Raw genomic sequence first — 5,062 nt, forward strand, 5'->3', positions numbered from 1 at the left:
CTCATCTAGGGACAACCATCCATGTCCTGTTACTGCACGAACAGTCGTCATAAATATCACAGATCCGTGTTTCATGTATATTATACACAGTACCTAAAAGAGAGCTTTGAGTCCTTAATTTAACGTAGCATTGTAGGAGCCAAGCCAAATTGTGTTTGAGAATGTCCCCGTTTCGAGGATTTCTCAAGGGGCTTAACTCTTAACACGAGTTTTCACTTGCTATTTATAGTTATAAGCGTCACTGATAGAAGCAATATGCACCATGGGTTTTACAGCTTAATCCACAACATTAACATTTTGGTTTAAAGCTAAAAGATAGACTCATTAATGCAAAGATTCAACCATTATTCGCTTTTTTGTTGCATCAACAACACTTTTTTCAAAAGTGGAAAAATATGAAACTAACACAAGTGAACACATATCGTTTTATTCTTATTATTACTCAGTGTTTTGCAAAATGTCTTCCACATATGATTATTAAAACGTGTAAGTGAAACTTATCAACTAAACACATTCAGCTGTGACCATGAAACTCACAACCAAGAGGAAATGCATCTCCTTCTTACTTAATGCGTCGTTAATACTAAGATATGCTTGGGAGGAGTACAGAGAATTAACAAAGAAACGTACACGAACAGGTTTAGGTGATCTGCTAGATGGAAGTAATTGTTACAGAAGAAGGAATCTATTTGTGATATGTTTTCAAAACAACAACTTCAAGAGGGAAATATCCCCACTGTTATTTTCTTTCATCTGGTAATTTGCATGGGATCATGTGAACCAGAAATACAATGATCCCGCCTTTCAAAATTCTGCTAATCTATACAAAATATACGTCCTATAAAACATGTATGGTACAATCTTATATAGACCCTTGCAAAGATAAATGCATTGGTTTTTAATCGTGTGTAAATGAAGTTTCACAAAGTAGGTATATCAAGAACGATATGCTGGGTTTGTGATGTAAGACAAGATATCTAGATGGTCTCTGTTTTGTGATGAGTCAGATACCACAGGGGTTCGAATCACTGTTCGGACAATAATTTTTTAAAATAAACATCTAGATTTTTGCAACCGTATATTGTTTTTATATGTTATGAGTTACTTTTATTTCAAATTTGAATCGGTGAAGAAATGGATTTTTTAGAAAATTCTCCCGCTTCACTAATTACCTTGTGTACCTAAAGTTATCCGTATTTGGAAGTGCTGTCATTGTAAGCGTAGCTCTCGTTGTCACCCTAATATGGTTGTTTCGCAATGCAGTATTGTTTACTAATGTTAACCCTTATCAGCTACGCGCTTCATACAGGCAGTATGAGGGGCCGTATATCAACCAAACTGGCCTGTATATTCCGCGTGTAATCTTTATCAACCTTGCACTTCCTGGCACATTCCTGGATGCCTTTCATGACGAGGGTCACGATTGTAGTTGTACACCTGTACTCTGGCGACAATATTTGGTTTGTGTTTGAATTGTCTTACCTGGTAGGTTACAAATAGGCTACTCGGGCTACTTGCAGTGTCCCTGTATGGGTCGAGGTACAACTATCCTATCGTTTCCTGTTCCCTATGCCAGTTGCAACTTGCGTGGATTGTGTCATAGCCAGTGTGAACGTTACAGTGAGTATAATGCTGAACTTTTCCCGTAACTAACACATAATATTCTAATCTAATAAAATAGGATATATGAAGTTCGACACAGTAGGAATGTCTGGAATGTGATCAAATGAAACGTGTAATTATAACGCGCTATTTACTGATGATAGTTGTCTCACACACAGTATGATATGTGCGTGTATCGTGTTTGGGGGCGTGTTTACAAATACAAGAAGTGAATAATTGGCTGTTTTAACCGTTATGTTTTGTTTGTTTGTTGTTTAACGGTATATACGGTGGTGACCTGTAACTAATCGAGTCAATCCAGTGATCAAAAGCATGAGCATCAATTCTCGCAACCGCTATGTGCGAAACACAGATAACATTTCAAACATCCAGAAAGACATGTAAGTCATCTGAGTGAATTGTTCATAACTGGTAATCTCAGCTATGTAAGTCTACAATGCATATTGTGAAGCTCATTTCTGGTGTCCCCCGCCGTGATATTGCTGGAATATTGCTAAAGCGGCGTAAAACCAAACTCACTCACTCACTCCACTACAATGCATATTATATTCAAAATGTATGCCTGAATGTTCGACTATACTTGAGGTAGTCCAGGTCTCCACCCCTATAAATATTTACAAATCAACATACATGTATGAACTCAGAATAGCAAGGGACAGATGAGCATTCCATGTCCACATGCGAGGGGCGGTGGGGTAGCCTAATGGTTAAAGCGTTGGCTCGTCACACCGAAGACCAGGTTCGATTCCCCACATGGCCTCAAAGTATGAAGCCCATTTCTGGTGTGCCCGGTCATGATATTGCTGGAATATTGCTAAAAGCGGCGTAAAACCATACTCACTCACCACTCACTCAACATGCGAACGCCGTAACAGTTTGAGTGACTGACGTAATGTGCCCAATATAGGCCAGGGTGATGTTGACTCTACAGATAAAGTCTCTCACACACCCCACGCGCTGCGGGTGATGTGCAACGTCCTGCTACCTGGGACAAATCATATCTATTTATAGCTCAGGATTCACTCGATCATCTTGTTTAGTCTGGCCGAACCCTAGTTTAGTCCCAAACCCTTTACTTGAATCCACCCAAACCCGTGCAGCTTAGCCCATCCTATCTCCTAATTTACTCCACCCGTTTCGAGTATGATGCACAGGTGGTCACTTCTGACCCGGAAATCCCTCGATGTTTATCCTGACCCGGACATACCAGTAGTATATCCTGACCCGGACATGCCAGTAGTATATCCTGACCCGGACATACCAGTAGTATATCCTGACCCGGACATACCAGTAGTATATCCTGACCGGACATGCCAGTAGTATATCCTGACCCGGACATGCCAGTGGTATATCCTGACCCGGACATGCCAGTAGTATATCCTGACCCGGACATGCCAGTAGTATATCCTGACCCGGACATACCAGTAGTATATCCTGACCCGGACATGCCAGTAGTATATCCTGACCCGGACATGCCAGTAGTATATCCTGACCTCGATGCCAGTGGTATATCCTGACCGGACATGCCAGTAGTATATCCTGACCGGACATGCCAGTAGTATATCCTGACCCGACATGCCAGTAGTATATCCTGACCCGGACATGCCAGTAGTATATCCTGACCCGGACATGCCAGTAGTATATCCTGACCCGGACATACCAGTAGTATATCCTGACCCGGACATGCCAGTAGTATATCCTGACCCGGACATACCCGATGTTTATCCTGACCCGGACATACCAGTAGTATATCCTGACCGGACATACCCGATGTTTATCCTGACCCGGACATGCCAGTAGTATATCCTGACCCGGACATACCCGATGTTTATCCTGACCCGGACATGCCAGTAGTATATTCTGACCCGGACATACCCGATGTTTATCCTGACCCGGACATACCAGTAGTATATCCTGACCCGGACATACCCGATGTTTATCCTAACCCGGACATGCCAGTAGTATATCCTGGCCGACATACCCGATGTTTATCCTGACCCGGACATGCCAGTAGTATATTCTGACCTGGACATGCCAGTAGTATATCCTGACCCGGACATGCCAGTAGTATATCCTGGCCCGGACATATCCGATGTATATCCTGACCCGGACATACCTGATGTTTATCCCGACCCGACATGCCAGTAGTATATCCTGACCCGGACATACCAGTAGTATATCCTGACCCGGACATGCCGATGTTTATCCTGACCCGGACATACCAGTAGTATATCCTGACCCGGAGATACCCGATGTTTATCCTGGCCCGGAAATACCGATGTTTATCCCGACCCGGACATACCAGTAGTATATCCTGACCTGACATGCCAGTAGTATATCCTGACCTGGAGATACCCGATGTTTATCCTGACCGGACATACCCGATGTTTATCCTGACCCGGACATACCAGTAGTATATCCTGACCCGGAGATACCCGATGTTTATCCTGGCCCGGAAATACCGATGTTTATCCGGACCTGGACATACCCGATGTTTATCCATGGGTCTATTTGCATCTTCGCATCTGTGTAGTATATTTTTCTCATGTTCTTTAGCCTTTTTGTGTTATGTTTATGATTACATTGTTTTGCATTAAAGTTCTTTGGGGTTTGGGGGTTGTTTTGTTGTTGTTGTTTTTGGGGGTTGTTTGGGGTTTTTGTTTAATGCCATACTCAGTAATATTCCAGTTATATGGCGGAGGTCTGTAAATAATCGAGTCTGGACCAGACAATCCAGTGATCAACAGCATGAGCATCGATCTAAGCAATTTGGATACGATGACATGCATCAACAAAGTCAGCGAGTCTGGGTTGTTGAAGACCAACGGGTGGTACATTAAAGACAAGCCAGCGTTCTTGTTTGGATTTTGACTGTCTGGAGTATAGACAGACAATAGTGTGTATATTTCATTCCTATTTGCGATTTATTCAGGTGTCATTTCAAAACCTGTAATTACGTACCGTAAGTAAGCTAATAACTCGATCCTTTATTTCAGAAGTTTCACCAAGCCATCTAGTGCAGCCATCAATACATCATGTCTGAGTTAGACGCAGATAAGGCTGCTGTTGTCATTGACAGCGGATCCGGGACGTGTAAAGCCGGCTTTGCTGGAGATGAGACCCACGTGCTGTGTTTCCAACAGTTGCTGGTAGACCTAAGGTCCACGTGAGTAGATACAGGGTCTGAAATTAAATCATGTTTCGTGACCCGCTTCTTGACGTAATGCGGAATTATAAGCATTCACTGATATGGTATGCAGTTTCACACTCTTCAAAAGTGAAAATAATCGTTTTATTTTGTTTAAACCTGTACATAATTCATTAGTGACACACATTCATATTTTTGACTCACTGATTGACTGAGTTTGGTTTGACGCCGCTTTTAGCAATATTCCAGCAATATCACGGCGGGGATACCAGAAATGGGCTTCACACATTG

This window comes from Haliotis rubra, unplaced genomic scaffold, assembly GCF_003918875.1.
Source record: "Haliotis rubra isolate DU_JTF1 unplaced genomic scaffold, ASM391887v1 Scf681, whole genome shotgun sequence".
NCBI lineage: Eukaryota > Metazoa > Mollusca > Gastropoda > Lepetellida > Haliotidae > Haliotis > Haliotis rubra.